The sequence below is a fragment of the Pinus tabuliformis genome, chromosome Q (assembly GCF_031772625.1).
Source record: "Pinus tabuliformis cultivar Carrire ecotype Pingquan chromosome Q, CPIR1, whole genome shotgun sequence".
NCBI lineage: Eukaryota > Viridiplantae > Streptophyta > Pinopsida > Pinales > Pinaceae > Pinus > Pinus tabuliformis.
Genome location: NC_142296.1, coordinates 20,686,822 through 20,708,399, shown reverse-complemented (window position 1 = coordinate 20,708,399; position 21,578 = coordinate 20,686,822). Strand labels below are relative to the sequence as shown.

The 21,578-nt window shown below is 40.1% G+C and overlaps 1 protein-coding gene across 4 annotated transcripts in view; it reads left to right on the top strand.

Moving 5' to 3' along the window:
* The window catches only part of LOC149218077 (Cyclophilin-like peptidyl-prolyl cis-trans isomerase family protein), a 140,516-nt gene that overhangs the window by 5,529 nt on the left and 113,409 nt on the right, over positions 1–21,578 (top strand). The window lies entirely within an intron of this gene.

Sequence of the window (21,578 nt, the reverse complement as noted above, 5' to 3'; positions counted from 1 at the left end):
AACCTCTCATATTGGTGTTGTGTGTGGATGACCTCTTTTTAACAGGTGTAGACCCTCTCATTCTCAAATGTAAGAGGGAGTTGGCTTCTGAATTTGAAATGAAGGACCTAGGATTGATGCAGTATTTCCTAGGACTTGAAGTGTGGCAGAAGCCAGGAGAAACTTTCTTATCTCAAGGAAAATATGTGGTGAAGATATTGGAAAGATTCGGTATGGTGGACTGCAAGCGTGTAACTACCCTAATGGAGCTTGACTTCAAGAAGTTAAGTAGTAGTGTTGCTGGACCTGTTTTACGAAATGCTACCGAGTATCGGCAACTCGTCGGAGCATTAATGTTCTTAGTGAACTCCCGTCCAGATATATGCTTCGCAGTCAACATGTTGAGTCAACATATGGTTGAACCCCACCACATACATTGGATTGGTGCCAAGAATCTGTTGAGATATCTTCGTGGCACTATCACTTATGGGTTAAGATACACTGCCGGAGATGTGAGACTATTTGGATACACAGATGCTGACTGGGCAGGCAATGTGGAGGACCGTAAGAGCACTTCCGGGTGTTGTTTCTCCTTGGGATCTGGTTTCGATATCCTGGATGAGTAGGAAGCAGAAGTCAGTGGCCTTGAGCACCGCCGAAGCGGAGTATATTGCTGCTAGCATGGCCTCTTGTGAGGTAGTTTGGTTGCGAAAGCTCTTCAGTGAGCTGTTTGGACTTCATTGGATACCTCTGTGATCCTTTGTGACAACTAGAGTGGGATTTGTTTGTCAGAGAATCCCGTATTTCATGATCGCTCCAAGCATATCGATATCAGATACCACTATATTCGAGATATGGTGCAGCGAGGAGCTATAAGGCTCCAACATATCGGTACAGAGGAACAGGTCACCAACATTCTGACAAAACCCCTTGGGAAAGTAAAATTTCTGACTTTCCGAGAACAACTTAGAGTTGTTCAAAGACCCTCCGATGAGGGTCATGTATGATGCATTGAGCTCTAGGAGCTCCAGGGGGGTGCGGGGTGCTTCTTGGAGTAGCATATGACCACAGGATGATTCACTATCCCCTGGTGGTATACATGTACACCCCGTGGCGACATTGTAGTAAGATTGATGTGTTCTCCTGTGAAGCCTGGATTGATGTGTTCTCCATGGCGATTGTAGCAGGATTGATGTGTTCTCCTGTGAGGCCTGGATTGATGTGTTTTCTGTGGCGATTGTAGCAGGATTGATGTGTTCTCCATGGCGATTGTAGCAGGATTGATGTGTTCCCCTGTGAGGCCTGGATTGATGTGTTTTCCATGGCGATTGTAGCAGGATTGATGTGTTCTCCTATGAGGCCTGGATTGATGTGTTCTCCATGGCAGCCTAGATTGACGTGTTCTCCATGGCGATTGTAGCAGGATTGATGTGTTTTCCTGTGAGGATAAGATTGATTAGTTCTCCTGTCGAGGCATCCTACCCATGCAGTCTGGGACTCATGGGAAGTACCTCTCATCTGATCAATGAGCAGGGAAATGAATTTAGGGACCATAGTAGTACCGATGGACGCATCGTTGTATCTACCGTACTCCGTACGCTAGGATGACCTCCATTGATCTGGGATCAATGATACTGGTCTGGGACCAGTGGTAGGAGTTGTACCATGCTATGACATTGACTTCGGGTCGGTTGAGACTGGTCTGGGACCAGTGGTACATACTCTGAGACTGACTTCGTGTCAGTGTAGTACTGGACTGGGACCAGTGAGAGTGGTACATACTATGACGCTGACTTCGGGTTGGTTGAGACTGGTCTGGGACCAGTGGTACACTCTCTGAGACTGCGATACTGGTCTGGGACTAGTGGTAGCAGTGGTACTTACTATGACGCTGACTTCGGGTCGGTTGACACTGGTCTGGGACCAGTGGTATGCACTTTGAGACTGACTTTGACTCAGTGGAGGATGATACTGGTCTGGGACCAGTGGAGTTGTACTCACTATGACGCTGACTTCGGGTTGGTTGAGACTGGTCTGGGACCAGTGCTACATACTTTGAGATTGACTTTGAGTCAATATGATACATCCTCGATCATTTCTTCTTCTTCATAATTCAGACAAAAGCAGAGCAGAACAGAACAATGCAAGAGCAGAGCAGAACAGAGCAAAACAATACAGATTAGTACAGGGCAGAACAAGACAAAGTAGAACAGGCAGAATAAAGCAGAGCAGGGCAAGGGACAGGCAGTACAGGGTAGTGCATTTGATGGATGAATAGTAACGACCGATAGACAGATTGCAGATGAAGTTCTCCCTAGTTGAGAGGGAGTGTTAAAATTGGCAACTAGGGCAAAACTTCATGTGGGTCATTTTATTCATGGCTGATAATATTTAGATATGAATTTATTTTGATTATGGAATTATTATCAAACCGACCTACAACTCATGTAGGCTCAGAATCCTAACAGTTGCATCTATTCAAACACCGACGTTGTGTATAAATATAAGAGGACTTTTCCTCATTTGGACTCACTCATCTCATCACATCTCTCTCTCTCTACTGCGCAGAAATGAGTCTCTTCTCTACTGCGCAGAAAAGGGTCTCTCTCTCACACATGTGAAGCCGAAAGCTGTTGAACCTGAAGCTGCAACTGCAGATCCAAAGTTTGACCAACGTTGACCATCAGATCTCCTCCTTAGAACTGCGCTGTAGGTCCATCTGGATCTCCTTTGAAAGCCACAACTTTTGGTGGTGGAATGAAGTCAATCCGACGGATGGTTTGCAAGATATTGACTGTCCTAGTTTGAAGCTAGAAACTGCCGAAACTAAAGCTGGAACTGCAGAAGTAAAGATTGACCTGCGTGGACTAGAAGATCTCCTCATCTGAACTGTGTTGTAGGTTCATCTGAACCTCCTCTGGAAGCCACAACTTTTGGTGGTGGAATCAAGTCGATCCGACGGTCGGTTTGTGAAATATCGTCTGCCCTAGTTTGATGATGAAGCTGCTAATGCTGATGCTGCTGATCTAGGGTTTGCTACTGCTGATATGAATCAGATTTATTGTACTATTTTTCTCTGCTGAATTATTGAAGATAAAAGAAGATTGGATCAAAGGGTTTCCCCACACATTGTGGGGTTTGTTCCTGACTAGCCGCCACATCTTGTGTCTCTTGTCTTGGCTTGTTTTCTGTTGATCGTTTAATGTTCTATCTGCACTTTACTTTATGTACATGTGATTGCTAATCTGTGGAATATAATAAGAAAAAGAAGTAAATTATTATAAGCATAGAACATACCATATCTTAACAGATTACCACTCCTCAAACTCTCAAGATAGAAGGGCATATCAAGAAGAAAAATATAGGAGTGCTGATTGATTCGGGTAGTACCCATAATTTTATTCATTGTAAGATAGCCAAGGAATTGAATTGCTTCCTATGTCTAGCACCAGAGTGTCAAGTGATGGTTGCAAATGGAGGAACTATAAATTTGCTTTGGAAAGTGCCATAATATCAAGCTAACCATGGGGGAAAATGTATTGAATAGTCCAATGCTTTCCATTCCAATGGGTGGTGTTGATGTTGTACTAGGAGTCCAATGGTTACAATCTTTGGGTACGATAGCTTTTAATTTTCAAGAACTTTTCTTGAATTTAAGGAAGTTGCATTAAGGGGTATCGCAGGGAAACCTGGAAAGGTAATAAACTCTAATGGCATGACAAAGCTTTTAAAGAAATAACAACGGGGCGTAATTGCACAATTATGCTCAGTAGAGGTTCAAACATCAAAATCATCTATTTCTCCAGATCTCCAAAAAGTCTTGGACAATCATTCCAAGGTATTTGAGACTCCCAAAGGCCTCCCACCTATTCGTGATCATGATCATGCTATTCATTTGATTCCAGGAAGTGTTCCTCCAAATATCAGGTCTTACAGATATCCCTATGCCCAAAAGATTGAAATTGAACGTATGGTTGCATAAATGCTAGATGCCGGTATAATTCAACCTAGTCAAAGTTATTTCTCTACTCCAGTAGTATTGGTGCACAAGAAGGATGGATCATGGCGCATGTGTCCGGATTATAGGGAGTTCAACAAGCTCACTATTGAAGATAAATTTCCCATTCCTGTCATTGATGAATTATTAGATGAATTACTTGGAGCAATTTACTTCACCAAGCTTCGTTTAGGGCCTCAAAACGGCTCCGGAAGTGCAGGACCTGAAAAATTGCCAAAAATAATAAATTGTGCTACAATTAAGGAAACTAAAAAAAAAACTGACAAAACAATGGTGAGGGTCCAAGTGGAATAGATGGGTGGCCACCAATATCCCCCTGGATCATTCCTCCCCCATTAGAAAGCAATGGTTTCCATTGCGTTGAGATCCTCCATGAGATGAGGAAACTTCTGTTAAACTTGGTCCTTAGTGAGCCATTTTCCTTGGTGCAGGAGTTGGCTGACTTTGACAACTCGATACAGTTGGATCTTCTGCTGGCGAGTCTTCTTGATCTGCTTGTCCATGATCCGATGAGTTGCAGCTTGTTCCATGTAGTCTGGATTTAACTCTGTTGGTGTGAGCTATTCTACAATGTCGGATGTGTCCAGTAATGGTGGAAAGTATGGCCGAAGGCGATCCAAATTGAACATTGGGTGTAGGCCAAGGAATGGGGGAACGCTGAGCTCAAAAGCATTATCTCCCATAGGCTTGGTGATGGTGTATGGCCCATATCGAAGCGGGCGAATCTTGCGGTGGGGCCTAGTCAGGCGCTCCTTTTGCAAATGTAGCCAAACTTTGTCACCTGCCTGGAACTTGTGTGGCATTTGATACTGATCATGTCGCTGCTTGTACTTAGCATTGGCTTTGTCCAATATGTCATGGACCTGTTGGCGGATGTGTTGAATGTGCTCAATGAAGCTAGTTGCTTTGTCGGCTTCAGATTGGACATGAGCTGAATTTGTCGAAGTCGCTGCAAATGGTATGGCCACATCAATGGGACATAGTGGCTGGAATCCCAAGCCCACCTGAAAAGCGTTGGGTCCAGTCGAGCTGTGGAGAGTCCGATTGTAGCTATGCTGGACATAGGGGTGGCTCTCATCCCATATGCGTGGATGCTTTGAGTTGTACATGTGCATAATGTGTACGATCATCTTGTTGACTACTTCTGTCTGGCCATCAGTTTGGGGATGGAAAGTTGTGGACTTAGTGAGCTTGGTGTCCAACATTGAACAGAGATTGAACCAAAATGTACGAGGAACCTGCTGTCTCGATCTGAGATGATAGACTGCGGGATCCCAAAGTGTATCCACACTCGTTCAAAGAAGAGTTTAGCCGTGGCTTCTGCTGTGATACTCTTCTTGTAGGCCGCCATAATGGCCATCTTCGAGAATCTGTCAACGACCACAAGAACACAGTCGTTTCCATGCTTAGTAGAAGGAAGAACTGACATGTAATCCATGGAGATGGATTCCCAAGGTCGACTAGGGGTAGGCAACAGAGTATAGAGACCTTGCTTCTTGATGGTCAGTTTGGTAATGGCGTAGGCAGTGCAGGATCTGATGTACTTCCGGACATCTTGTCGAAGATTCGGGCAATAGAAATACTTCTATAGTACTGCCACCGCTTTCTCGACCCCGAAATGCCTAGCGGCACCACTGTAGTGCGCTTCCCAAATCATCTTTGCACGCTCGCTTGCAGGAACACAAAGGTGTCCCAGGTGGTATAACAGAGTGTCCTGGAGGTGAAAATCTGGAACTTGCTGACCCTCCAAGAGCGTATGGTATGTGTGGCCGAATTTTGGGGTGCTTTTGTAGAGAAGTGGCCAATCAGAAAACTCGTGCCCACAAGAGTTGAGCATAGTGATTAATGCCATGATCGGTGGTCGGCTGAGGTTGTCTGCAACATTATTTGTGCTGCCCTTCTTGTACTTGATATTCAAATGGAACTGTTGCAGGTATGTGGACCACTTCTGATGGCGATCATTTTGCAACTTTCCTTGCGTCTATATGAACTGCAGGGGTCGGTGGTCTGTGTGGATGGCCGTTTCCTTCCCCAAAATGTAATGCTTCCATTGTCGGCAGGCCTGCACAATGGAATACATTTCTTTGTCATAAGTGAGATACTTCCGGACTGTGTCTGAAAGAGTCTCATTGTGATATGCCACTGGATGCCCCTGTTGAGTGAGGATTGCCCCAATAGCATAGTCAGAGGCATTTGTCTCGATCTCAAATGGTTGTTGCAAGTCTGGTCATGTGAGCACTGGTGTAGAGCAGAGACGATGTTTCAACTCTGTGAATACCTTCTGTTGAGATTCAGACCAAAAGAATTTTGCTTTCGCTCTTCCTTTGGTGACTTGACTCAAGGGCCAAGTGATATGAGAGAACCCCAACACGAATCTGCGGTAGAAATTAGCAAGACCCAGAAATCTCCGGAGCTCTGTCAGAGTGGTTAGGGCTGGCCAATCCCGAATGACTTGGATCTTGGCTGGATCCACATGCACCCCCCGTTCATCAATAATGTATCCCAGATACTGAACCTGGGTCATGCCAAAAGTGCATTTTTCCAAATTGGCACACAACTTGTGTTGCCGCAATGTTTGGAGAACCTGTCGGATGTGGAGGTCTCTTCCCAACTTTGGCTGAAGCTCAGGATGTCATCCAAGTATATCACTACAAATGAGTTGGCGAATGGCCGCAAGATGTCATCCATCAGCCTCATGAAGGTTGCAGGAGCGTTCGTCAACCTGAAAGGCATAACCAACCATTTGAAAAGGCCCTCCTTGACTTTGAAGGCAGTCTTCCACACATTGGAGGGTTCGAATGGTACCTAGTGACATCCAGACTTCAAGTTGATCTTGCTGAAATATTTTGCCCCCTTGAATTGGTCCAAAAGGTCATCTAACGTGGGATCGAGTACCTATTCCGAACAATGATCTTGTTCAGCGCCCAATAGTCAATACAGAGTCTCCAAGTCCCATCATTCTTCTGTACCAACACGATTGGGCTCCCACAGGGCGATGAACTCGACCGAATGTGACCTTTCTACAACAACTCATGAATTTACCTCTTGATTTCATCGCTTTTCCAAACGGAGCGCTGATAGATTGGTCCATTGGGTAATGACGCACCTGGGGTCAGATCGATGGAGTGCTTGATCTGACAGTGCAGAGGCACCCTTGCGGGGGAGGTGAAGATGTCTTCGTACTCCTCCACGACCTTGTCCATATGTTGTTGTCGTGTGGAGGGGCCCTGTTTGGAGGTCGTGGCCATCATCTTCTTCTTTCCTTGATGGCGTATCATCAGGATTGGAAATGAGCTTACTGCATTGTTTTGTAGTAACCAGAGAGATGGCGGGAGGTGGTGCTACCTTCGGTATCCTGTACAACTTATTTCCCAATGTAACAATAACAACACGAGGCCTTGACTCATACACAACATGTCGCTTCCACAAGTATGGTTGGCCTAATAATACATCACAAACATCAAGGGGAGCAACGTCACATAATACCTCATCCATGAAGGGCTTGTTGTTGTATGGAAGGTTACATTATTGGCTCACATGCAGATCTTGTCCTTGGTGAAGCCACCCAATGGTGTACGGTTGTGGGTGTACTATGGTCGGTAAGCACAACCGCTTCACGACCTCTGCTGCAATGAGGTTCTTTTGGCTCCCGTTGTTGACAATGAATTGTAGTGGGGAACCCTTTACCTACATCTGGGAGTGGAAGAGACGGTCCTCCTCCTCTGGATCTTCGGGTTCCTCCTTCTGGATCTTTGTGGTGGCGACGGTGGCGTTGGGATCCGCATCAATAATCTGCTTCCATTTGTCATTCCCCTTTTGGGTTCTGACTCAGAGTCGGAACATACATCTGATTCTGAAGCCTTCAGCTCGGCCATTAGTGACTGCTTGACCCGACACTCACTTGTGTTGTGGGTGGAGCTCTTATGGAACTCACACCACTTTCTCGTGTCCTTCTTCGGCTTCGCAGTGTTGTCCTTTGCTTGTGGCCTTGGTGGGTGGTCTTGGGCCGTCCCGCCTTGGCTTTGTCCTTTATTCTGTGGTTTCGGGGCACCTTTCCCTTGCTTCGAATTCGCAGATCCAAAGTCTCGCTTCTTCTGTTTAAACTTCTGCTTGTTCTTGACGGCGTATCGGTACACTGTGTTGAGCGAGGAGATGTCTAGGAATTCCATCTCGTCATGGATGTATCTATGTAGGTAGTCGCGGTATTTGAGTACCAAATGTTTCTCAGAATCCTTGATACCCAACTTTGTGCGAAGGGTATGAAAAAAACTAGTAAACTCTAGCACATCTTGTTCCCTTCCCTACCGCAGCGTGGTCCACTTTATGTAATTGTCCTCGAAGCGCTCGACAGGGTAGTATTGCTCCTTGATGGCGTCCCGGAAGGAATTCCAAGTGTGAGCATCTGAAAACAGTGAGGTTGTACTTTCATCCTTTTGCTCACAATAGGTTTCCCACCAGTCCTTGACGTGGGGGGCACTTTGAGAAGATCAAAAGTAATCTTTTCCCGGCTAGAAAAATCATGAACGAAAAAATATCCTTCTAGAAGATTCAACCATTTCTCTACGACGTTTACATCTATTTGGCCCTCAAATATGGGAATGTCAAAGTTTACTTGTACCTTAAAAGGTGTGGAGCCTCTAGAGTGGCTGTTGGATGTGGATGCGCTGTCGGTGGGCAACCGTTGAAGGATTTGGGCAAAGTTATCCATCATCGCGTTCCTTTGTTTCTCGAGGGCCTCCTCGAGCAATATTTTGATAGGATCTCCTGCTCCCTCATCTTTTTTTTTTCTTCCGCCATGGGAGGCTGTCGGGATTTACGAGGCTGGTCTTGCAAAGGTTCTACTAGTTCGAACCCTAACTCCTTATATCCCGACCTCGTTGGGGACATGCAAAGGAAAACAGAGAAAGAGCAGACCGCTCTGATACCATTGATCCGAATTTAAACAGGAACGCAACAAATTACAAATATAACCATAAATACAGAGATGCAATAGAAATAACATAATGAGAAAATAAGACAAAATATAAAATTTAGTATTAAATTAAAATAATTGCAGGGTAGTTTTTTAAAATAATTAAATTGTAAAAAACTTAAAAGACATTAATTAAATCATCAAATATGACAAAGAGTCGGCTGTTGGTCTTCGCATCCTGGGCTTCATATTTATACCTATCATTTTCTTCTTTCTCCTCACATTTTGTCCTGATGATGAGTCTAGTTTTAGACTCGAAACGTCGACTACTAAACATGAGCACTGTGGAAAATCCGAACTCCTTTCAAAAATCACACCACAGTAATCTGCAAACTAAAACACTTCCTTTCATTAATATCAAATAATGAAATATGCTTACAAACAGAATGGAAATGAGATTAGCTCAGGCGATGGTAGCTTATCTCTGAGAAGAGATGTGGCGGCTACATGCCTTTGAATTGAATTACAATGAGGCTTAAGGGCCTTCTTATTATTGAACAATAAGAGAAACCCTAAACAACCAAAACCCTAACCCGAGGAGATGTAACACCAAAAGTTTATGGGCCTTGTTGGGGTTAGTTGGGTAGCCAACTTCCCAAGGTCGTAACTTGGTCATATTATCTCCGTTTGACACGCATGATACTTCGTTGGAAAGATCTCTCCGAGGACTACAACTGAAAATGCGATTTCAATGAAATCGCCTAGGCAAATATTGCAAAAAAAATGACGTTTTTTGCCTCAAAACGGCTTCGGAAGTTCAGGGCCCAAAAAACTGCCAAAAATAGTAAATTGTGCTACAATTAAGGAAAGTGAAAAAAAAAGCTGACAAAACAATGGTGAGGGTCCAAGTGGAATAGGCGGGTGGCCACCAATATCCAATTGGATCAACAAGATCCTAGTACATCTGATACATTTAGCTGAAAAAATGATTCATTATGGTACAAAGATTGCTTATATCTTTGTAAGAATTCCCAAACTCAAACAAAATATTATTTTTTGGAATTGCACACCTCTCCCGTAGGAGGGCACTCAGGATTGTTAAAAACTTACTACAAGGTCAAGAAGGAAATTTTTTTGGGATAGCCTTAAATCTGATATTTAAAAATTTGTTGCGGAATGTTTGGTTTACCAACAAAATAAAGTTGAGATAATTAAGACCCTGGGTTTGTCACTACCTTTATCCATTCCAAGCCAACGTTGGGAGGAGGTTTCAATGGATTTTATCACAGGTTTACCCAAGTCCGAAGGAAAGAGTGTCATCATGGTGGTAGTTTAATGTTTTACCCAGTATGCACACTTTTATGCATTATCTCATCCATTTAAAGCCAGTATAGTTGCTAGTGCATTTATGGAAACAATTCAAAAACTACATGGAAACCCAAAGATTATTGTAAGCGACAAAGATCCCATTTTCATTTGAAAATTTTGGACGAAATTATTTTCTTGTCTGGGTACTCAATTAGCTCATAGCTCATCTTATCATCCTCAATCTGATGGGCAAACTGAGATAGTGAACAAATGTTTGGAAGGATATCTTCGTTGCTTTGTATATGATAAACAAACATAATGGGTTAAGTGGTTACCTCTGGCTGAATGGTGGTATAACACTTCCTTCCATACTGCAGCGAAAATTACCCCATTTATGGCACTTTATGGATATCATCCACCATCCATCACATCATCTTTAAGAGAAAATTCTAAGGTTCAAGCAGTGGAAGATCACATCGAGCATCAACAACAACTTCTCCAACTCTTAAAGGATAACCTCACTTTGGCACAGAATCGAATGAAACAATAGGCAAATCAGCGTCGCAGCGAAAGAAGTTTTGATGTAGGCGACTGGGTATTTTATGGCTACAACCATACAAACTAATGTCCCTCGAGCAAGCTAAGAAGGATAACAAATTATCACCAAAGTACTATGGTCCTTACAAGGTGTTGCAAAAGATTGGTACTATGGCATACAAATTGGAGCTTCTTGCATCTTCCTGAGTGCACCCAGTTTTCCATGTTTCATACTTAAAATAAGGTTATAGGTGACAAGCTCCCAGTTCAAACAATATTGCTAGAACTTGACGAGGAAGGAAAAATCATATTGGAACTTAAAGCAGTCACGGAAACAAGAACTTGACAACTACAAAATTGATCAATTTCAGAGTATCTCATCAAGTGAAAGAACTTGCTCGTTGAAGATTCCACATGGGAGGATGAAAATTTTATATAGAAGCATCCAAAAGTACTCAAGCGTTGAGGAAAACACTTTTTTGAAGGAGAGGGGCATGTTAGGTCCCTATAATACTAGCGTAGCCCCTTATTGTTATTGTTAGTGTAGCCCCCTTATTGTTGTTGTTGTGTGCCCATGTAGTCCCCATATTCTTATTATTGTGCCCCATAGAAGCCCACTATTGTTATTATTGTGCCCTTACATTATTATTGTTATGTAGACTCTGATTATATTGTGACCTCTTAGACTCCTATATATAGAAAGGAGGTTTTGTCATTTGAATCATCCAAGAATTGTTCATTTATGTGATGTAAAGGAGTTTGCCCCCTCGAAGAAGCTATTTTTCAAGTTGTCGGTCTATCTTTTCTTCTATTTTGTGAGTTGGTTGCATAACAACATTTGTAGCTCAATGTGTTTGCCAAACTAATGTTGAACTGGATCTTTGGCGAGCTTGTTGGCACTCTAATTATCACAAGGCTTCTTAACTTGCATTATCCACTGCTTGGTACTCTGCTTCTACTAGAGAATGAGCAATAGCCAGTTGGTTCTTACGAGCCCAAGTGGTAAGAACCAAACCAAGATTGAAAACATAACCTGTAGTAGACCTCCGATGATCAAGGTGCCAGCGCAATCAAAATCAATGAAATGAACCAACAAAGGAGCCCCCCCAAAACTGTAATGTATCGTAATTTGAACTATACCTTGGATATACAAAGGTATTCCTTTTGTTGCTTTCCAATGACTTTCATGGGATGTTTGTATATATCGGGCAACAAGACCAACAATAAAGGAAATATCAGGATGGGTATGTGAGTCAAATACAAGAGGCTACCAACTAATTGATTGCACAAACGTGTAGTGTAGGTGGTAGCAAGTTTGAATCTAGACTGGAAGGGAGAAGGGGTTGGTTTCCAATCTTCCATGTGGAAGTGGTGAAGGTCACATGCATACTTAGATTAGGAAAGAGAAATTCCTTCCTTGGTTTTTAATACTTGGAGGTTAATGAAATAATGCAAATAGCCTATGTCTTTCACTTAAACTTCTTCTTGAGGCTTGATTTCACACGGGTTAAAAGTTTCCGGCCATTACTAGTGAGATGATTAGGTCATTAACATAGAGGACGAGGATTATGAGATGGTTTTTTACTTTCTTGATGTAGACATTGGGGTTAGAACTTAGAAGGACATCTAGAGAAACCAATGTCAAGAAAAAAGCTATCTGCTTTTGCATACTAAGCTTGAGGAGTTTGTTTAGGACCAATGGTAGATTTTTGAAGGCGATAAACAAGGTTGGAGTCCCTCTGAGCATAGCCAAAAGGTCATTCCATGTAGATATCTTCTTGTAGATCTCCATTCAAGAAGGTGGATTTAACATCCATCAAATGGATTGCCCATCCATGTGAGTTAGCAAGGGCTAGAACAAGGCAAATGGAATTTATTTTGGCAACAACGACAATAGTTTTATTGTAGTCAATTCCTTGAACCTGATAGAATCCTTTAGCAAATAACTGGACCTCATGTCTTTCAATGCTTCGATCTGATGCATATTTAGTTCTATACATCCATTCACATCTCACAAATTTTCTTCCTTTTGGAAGAGGGACAAGTTCCCAAGTATCATTTGCCATTAAGGAATGATCTCATTCATTGTTGTATCCAAATCTAGATGGTTGGAAGTGTCTGCAAATGTTTTCAAATTACGACTCTTCGAAACTTAAGCCAAAAGAGAGGATTGTTGCTGGAACTATGAATGAGTATGGTGCTAATCTATAGGATCACTAACAAGATCATCAATTGCTTCTCATGTTGAAAAAACTCATTTAGGAAGTTGTGGTGCAGGTGCAGGTTCATGTTCAATGTACATTTTATCCCTCATGTCAGTAGGGGTACATAAAAACTTTTGCAACATTTTATCATCACCATTGTAAGCCCAAGGTCACAAGTCAAAGCATTGTAACAACCATGTGAGGTTTTGTATTAGGCATCCCAGGTATGTGTCTTGTTCTTGAGTCTTTATCTTGTTGTCTTAGTTGTACCATGGCTGGTCCCTTATAGTTCACTTTGGGTGTCTCTCCTCTTGTACAGGATTGGTAGCCTTAGGCGATCTTACTCGAGGACTTATGTTTTTATGGGAACTACTTTTGTAGTGGTGTGCACCAGTGTGTGGGCCATTCCAGTCCTTGTCAAGGTGCACCTATGTTTTGACCACATGGTTATGGTCTATAGAGTTTGTAGGTGGATTTGGCTTTGGTGCAGTATTCCTTAGACAACTCTCATGCATGACAAACTCATTTTTGACAACTTTTACGTTTTGCAAGGCAATACACGGTTCCTGATACAAAATGTTTCGAGTGGCCAAAAAGTCAATTGGTCTCAGATTATTCAATTTGATGAGAGGAGTCCCTACCGCGTTCCAGTTTTCTAATCAGATGTGGCAGTGGCTAGTTACAACTTGGGTCAAATTTGGTCAATAAGTCAAAATAGGTTTCCAGGGGGCAAAAAGGGGGTAACATTGGGCAAAATCATGCATGTGTTATGTCAAAAATGATTAGTAGAACAAGAGGAACAATACTTGTGTGTTAGATTCTGAAGATTCCTCAAGGCATTATGGAACTTGCGTAGGTGGTAGATGACATGGTAGAGCAAGTGATGATGTGGCAATGCTAGGCAAGATTTAGAGATGCCAAGAGAGACCTAGTTTAGAGCATGCTTAGTTTAGCGAAACCCAAGTGCCAGATCTGTTAGATAGTCAAGGGTGTTGGAGAACCAAGTTCAAGGTGGCCGTGTTGAGTTAGTAGAGGGAGAAAGTGAATTCTAACTAGCCGTTGGAGATCTCATGGCCTAAGTAGGTGGGAAATGAATCGAGAAAGTAAGCCATTTCAAGATGAGATCTTCCTCCAGGGGACCAAGTCGAACTTCTTCAAAGGCAACTAGTGGAACGTTGAAGTACTATCTTGTACTGTTTTCTTCCTTTGACTGTACTAGGCCATTAGCAAAGGGGATTGCAAACCAAATTGGAAAGTTTGACCCATGCCGGCCCCTCAATGGGCAAATAAAAAATTGTAATGAAATATTTTATGAAAAAATTACTATGTCTCCAACTTGTGGATGATTAGTAAAATATTATTTTGAGGAGTCCAACTAGCTGTTAACTAGCCATTATCTATCTGTTAAGATTTGTTTTATAAAAGGCTAGCCTCTCCTCATGTAATAGTTGTTGTTGTCATATGAGATTAATGCCATCATTTTAATAAAGGAGCTTATTATTTGCAAACCCTTGCCCATATTTTCTTATGTATGTTATGCGGGGTGGATTTTATTTGTATTTTTTTCTTGATCATATTGCTATCATGAATCTAATCTAATAAACTCAATAATAAGTAAAACTACACATCAATTAATAGGTTGAGCCACTGACGGGCTACTTAGTCACGTGGGGAGGGTGAACTAGGGTGAAACCCCACTTGGATTTCTTGTTTTGTATGTGGATCACTCCAAGCGACTGGACCATTCTGAAGGGGAGCTTCAAATCGTGCAGGGGTTCATATGCATCACATTCAATTTGAAGACCAGAGACACCACACCAAAGGGGCTGCTCCTAGTTGGGTTTGAACATTTTGGAGGTTATTAAGTCAATAGTGGGGGCAAATTCTTGTAGAGACCAAACCCACTCCCTTTATTTATCGGCACGATCAACTTAAGAATGTGCATATTTTACACACTAGCAAAGGTGAGGTAAGTTGGGCACAAGGTATTCACACAACCACCACTTATTTTTTAAAAAAACTCAAACTTTTCTTTTAACCATTACATTATGATTAATTTAGCTTTGCTAATTTTTCGTTGATATTATGTATTAACAAGCTTTACCATGGGGAATATGAGTTAAATTGCTAGATCTAACCAAATGATAGATACAATAATTTGTTTTGCACATTTTACATTTGTATATAGCTAATTTTTTGCATATTTGAGCATGTTTTGCTGGTTGTACCTGCATAAATCTGTAACAAAACTAGAGATTTTCAGCACTTTACAAGTCATACTCAAGAAATCTCTCTAGTAACTATTGTGCTAGATATTGTCTACTTTACCCATTTAGAGTGTATTTATGCAATTTCCAGCTATATTTTAAAGTTTATTTTTAGATCTTAGAATTTTTGGATAATTTTCCTAAGAGGGTTTCAACTCATTTTCTGAAAAAGCAATTTCCAGCTTGTTGGAAATTGTATTTTTTAGCTGTCATAGGTTGGAGAGAGGTCTCACCTCAAATTAAGTTCTTAGGCCTTCCCATCCTCAGACATAACATTTAAGAGTGCTGTAGCATTTATAGGGTAGTTGATTTGGGCTCTATAGGTTGCTGTCCCTATGTTTTACACAGATTTTTATAGTTTGATTTACAAGACAAGAAGTTGTTTTGACCTATAGGTCCTAACCCAATAGTCCAAACAGAAATCTAATTGCATATTTGGTCGGGATAAATTCTGTACACCAAAAACAACTAGTCACATGATATACTTCCAGTGATTTGGTGTCAATTAATCCATCATCTAGTTTTCTGCTGCACAGTTATATCATAAGCAACTAGATAGTTTTCTGGAAGTTAACACCTCCACCTCCAATTGACAGCATATAAGGCATTGTTTTTGTTTGGGATTAGTTGAGGTCGTATTTGGTACTCCTCCCTTGACCATTTAGGAGATTGTTGGGGTGATAGTGGGTCTTTGCCTTGTGCATATCCATCCAATAGGCTTGTGAGGACTTTAATGATCCTGCTAATCGGATAGGTAACATTTTTTGACACCATTGCTAGGGATAAGGTCAAATAATTTGGCATTCAACAACATCATCTTGGTAAGATTGTTTATGTTTTGTATCTTGGTGAGATTGGTATTATTATTGTTAACTTGCAGGAACTTACCTAGTGACTCCACTTCAACAAAACATAAAAAGGTACAGTACAGGAAACGTATGTATTGCTGACTCCATTGTGATATTTTCATTGATATTTTTCATGTTATATTTTTATTTTAGCCTTGTTGCCAAATTCTAATGACTAACGAAAACATGGAGCTACCTCCTTGGATGGCACCATTTTATGATCCAGTTGATTTCTTTGGTATGAATGTTTTTCCCCATGGTTATAAAATCTGATCACATGACAAACCCATGTTTTGTGGATATGGGGATTCAGCTGTAAATCACATTTCTGTTTATATCAAATATTTTAAGAAAAATGACTTCCTTAATGAGGATGTTATGATGAGTCAATTCACAGTAAGTTTGGAAGGATCTGCATGGATTTGGTATGAAAGCCTGGCGTGTTTCCATCGTTTGCAAAATATTTGTAAACATTTTGTGCAAGATGAAATTATGATTCAGAGAGTTGGCTACCCATTATCTGAGAACTAGAAGGATTGTATTTGGCACAATTAGGTTTAAGAGAGGGCCCTAGTCCTTTTTGGGGAAGTTAGTAAAGAAGATTCCATCAAAAGGCACAACCTTCTTCCCCTCCTCATTAACCTTTGTTGCATGACCTTGAGAAAAGTGATAAACAAGATCTTATTGAAGAAGGAAATCAAGAGACCATGGACATCCATCTCAAGAAGGAAGAAAATCAAGAAAACCTTACAATAGAATTGAATGTCTCACCTCAAGAGGAAAATATTAGTTAAGAGTCCTATCTTGTTGGGGAGGATCAAGTGATAGAGGAAGATTCAATGTATGAGCATATTATTGAAGAGGATGGGGGGTACGAAGAGCTTGGGTCTATTGATGCATTCCTCAAGATTGATAGACGTAAATGGGATTTTCGCTACTTTATCTTCATGAGTGATCGATCATATATATGATACAGACATCAATGGATGTCAAATTGCAAAAATTTTGACCTCATGATCAACAAAATCATTCCATATAGTGTGAATGACCATATCAACTCATATAGGTGTAAAAAGGGGATTTCCACGTCAAGAAACACCCTTTAGGCTTTAACAATGGATGCCCTTGGTATATGGTTCACAGGTGTTCAAAGATTCGTTTGATAGGAAGGATTTGAACCTTGCCAGGGCGGCTAGGTCACATCATTTTCATTTCCGAACATTTGTCATGAGCTCTCAACCTTCCTGGCCAAAGCAAGCCACTGTAAGTTGTGATCTCCATTATATTTTGGATTTTCATAAATTTTCTCATCATTTGTGTGTACATGTGTTTAGGGGCAACCAAGAAGTGCAATGGTCTATGCAAAGGTTTCAGTTGGAGCCACCATCAAAACCCTTCTTGCTTGTAGATTTGACAAATAACAATGATGAGTGGTGGAATGTTGGCACTAGGGTTAGTAAATACATGGGCCTTATTAATCTGTGGATGGAAGAATCCTATAGCAATACAAATAAACTTGGGCACTTCTTCAACTTTCTTCTACATGATGAGCATCCCACTGTAGGAGCTGATCTATTCATGAATGAGGTTTTGACATATGCCTTTTAAAGGTTTGATGTTTCATTGTTTTGGTTAGCAACCAAACATGGAGGTAAAATCAATAGTAATGATAAATTCATTTGTTCGTTACATTGGTTATTTGATTTCACCTAACATGTTTTACTTCTTTTAAGTAGATTAGGATAGGATGAATAAGCTCTTACCACGAGCATTATATTGGATTAAATATTTTTATAGTTTCAAAATTTGCTTGTATGATTTAGTTTCACTGATTGATGTTATTTACATGCTTTAGTATGGTTATATATTTTGCCTTGTCATTTCCATTTATGCTAGTTATTTCATTTTCTAGATTAGTTGTTATATAATTTTGGTTTTATTGTTGTGTTATGAAGGGACAAGACTTCAGTCCGAGTCTCTCTTTGTAATCTACATCGTATTGGTTGAGATTTTCATGTGACGGGTAGAAGATCCTAAGGTTCTCACATCTTCTCGCATAGAGCATGTTGTAGAAATTTCTGTTTTCCCACCCCGGTTTTCAGTTTCTCCTTATTTCTCCCATATAGTTAAATGCCCTTTCCCATAACCATACGTTTAACAAGCTGAAAAAAATAAATTTGCTGAAAACACAAATTCTGGAAATTTTACAGAATGCTGGAAATTGCAGAAATAAAAATCAACAGTAATAAACAGCCATTAAAACACAATTAAACACTGAGATTTTTGGTCAATGTGACCCTGGAAAAACCCCCTACAACTCTTGGGGAAAACTAGTTTGAGAGCTCTTCTTTATTTCTGAAAATTGCCTTTTACAGTGATAAATTTTCAGCAAAAAATCAGCAAGCAAATTTACAACTTATCTCTTTTCCCATGCTTCACAGCAAACTGGAAATTACAGCAAACAGGACAGCAATAAATGTTGTACGGTCTCCTCGATTTTCGTGCCCACTTTCAGCATTAAATGCTGCTGTATGGCTCTCGTTTTGCGTGCAGAAAAACCAACAAACTACTCATCGATTTTTGTGCAAATCTCTCCTCGAAAATCGTGCCAAAATCTGCCTTTCACTGTGTGCTGAATCAGCTGTACAAATCTGCTCAACTGTTGCCTTGGAATGTGTGCCAAACTGTTGTCTTCTTCTCCTCCCTGCTCAGAAATCTCTCTTGCTCTCTTTCTTCCAATCTGCTCATGAAAGAATTGAATCGAATGTGATCTTTTCCTCCTTTTCCTCCCTTAATATAACTCCAAATGACTTTTGGGTGACCCAAGTGACTTTTGGGTGATCTCTAAATTCAATGGCTGAAATAGATTTAGATCAATGGTTGAGATTAAATGCTCATTTAAATCTCACTTTTTATTTTTTAATTCACCCCACTTTAATAAAGATCCACTTAGTCATTTATTTCCAAAGTCACTTTTCCTTTCTAATTTTTCATTGACTTTATAAAAGTTACTTTAAAATTAGACTTAGTAACTTTATCACTTAAAGTCACTTTTAAATTAGATTTAACTTTATAAACTTATAAAGTCACTTTAGGAGAAAAATAAAATTCTTTTGGGCACTTTTCCCTAGGCCAAAGATCAAAGCCTAAGGGAACCACCTGTCCTTCGGTACCAAATTTCAACACATGTGCCTTGTAGTTGGAGCCATTTGTTAGCTCACATGTGAGCAATGGTGCATAAAAACTTTTGCAGCATTTTATCACCACTATTGTAAGCCCAAGGTCATAAGTCAAAGCAATTGTAACAACCATATGAGCTTTTGTATTAGGCATCCTAGGTTTGTGTCTTGTTCATGAGTCTATATCTTGTTGTCTCGGTCGGACAATGGCTAGTCCCTTGTAGTTCACTTCGGGTGTCTCTTGTCTTGTATAGGATTGGAAGCGCGAGGTGATCTTACTTGAGGACTCATGGTTTTATGGGAGCTTGCTTTTGTAGGAGTGATCACTAGTGTATGGGCCAATCATGCTCAAATCAAGGTGCACCTATCTCCCACATGGTTATGGTTTAAGAGTCTATAGGTGGCTTTGGCTTTGGTGCAGTATTCCCCAGACAACTCTCATGCATGATTGTCTCCTTTTTGACAACTTTCACGTTTCCTAAGGCATTTCCTAAGTTGCACTGGAACGGATACGGGGTTTGAAATGGATACACTAAATTTTCAAAAAATCTTGATGGGAACGGATATGGATATGGGGTTTGAAACGAATACGACAAATTTTCAAAAAGTCCAAATACGATACGACAAGGAAACGACATTCATCTTTTAGAATCTAGATTTTGTATATAAAAATACATAATCATCATCATGAATTCAACATAAACAAATCATCATCATGAATTCATCATAAACATTGTCATCATCATTAGTGATTATTATAGCATTCAACATATTGTCATCGTCATTAGTAATGTAATCAGAAATGCTACAACCTTTATGCTTTTGGGTCCAACACCTTCAAAGCAAGTGTCATACATGGCATATAGTATATATCTTCCTTGCATGGCAATTAAAAGTCCCATGAGATCATTGGGATATTCTGTCAAGACCTATTTGAACATTTCAATCTTCTCAACGTCAGCTTGGTCTCTTGACTATACGTGGGCAAAAGATTGGCTAGAAGATTTGTTATATTGGAGGGATTTATGAAATCAAGAGAAAAATCAATGACAGTTAGCAAAACCTTCACCAAACTGAAAATTAATCGCTCAAATAAATTTCTTTACGAAGACATTCATCAAACCCTTTTGTTTATATTTTTGAACATCTATCTTTTTCTGAGTAGTAAGAATCCTTGATAAATATATGGAGTGCTTGTTTCTAAAGATTTAGAAGAGACGTTATGAGACTACGTTTATAGTGAGTTTATTTGCGAATCTGATTTCTTCACTTTTATTATTTATTGATGGCTACACAAGTTTTCATGCTTTTTAACATTTTAAGGGTGGATTTCGATCACTATTTTCATGGATCCGTTTTGGGATTTTCGGAAACGGATCCAAAAAAATTTAAAACCCTTGGAAATGTATCCAATTCCAAATCCGAAGTTTCCGATTTTTTGAAACGACACAAAAAACGTTTTGACACTGTTTTAGACAAGGATCGTACATGTTTCTGTTTCAGAAACAATGTTACTTGGGAGCGGGAGCGGAAGCGGGGAGCGAGAGCGACATTTTCAGAAGCTCTCGGTTTGAGAGCGAATCCCGGAGCGTTTTTTATATAATATATATATTTTTTATATTTTGATACATATATGTCAACAAAAACATGTAGAATAATGAATTAGATATAAAAAACATAAAAAAAACATAGATTGAACCATACAATAACAATCATCTAGAAGTTATAATCTTCATCAACCACGTCCACAAGTTGTTACATAGTAACATACAACATATTGAGTCTCATGATTCATCATTCATAAAGTTTCAAGCTTTCAAAATTCAATATATAACATTTATCATCATTGATCACCAAAGTTGTACTTGTAAGCTAAGTGTAACCATTACAACAAATAATATCTAACATGAAATGAAATGTTATAAAATGAAACAACTTTCGACTTTCATGAAGCATCATATTCATAATTCATTACTAATGAGTTATAATTGCCAACTTCAAACTTAAATTGTCATATATTGTTTAAAAAAATATCATAATAAATATGAAAGAGTCAATAGTTATAAAAGTTACTAGAAACTAGAAAAGAGAAGTAAATCTATTATCTATTTCTTATGCTTGGGCCTCTTGCCACCACGAGAAATGTCTAATTTTTTAGTCTTGTTGGAAAATCAGGGTCTTTGTCATTAATATCACCCTCTAAGCATTAATATGCAGAGGTATCTTTGTCATTACCTCTGTATCTGTATAGGGATCTTTGCCATTAATATCACCCTCTAAGCATTAACATAAGATAGAACAAGCATAGCATGTCAAGTCAAGATTT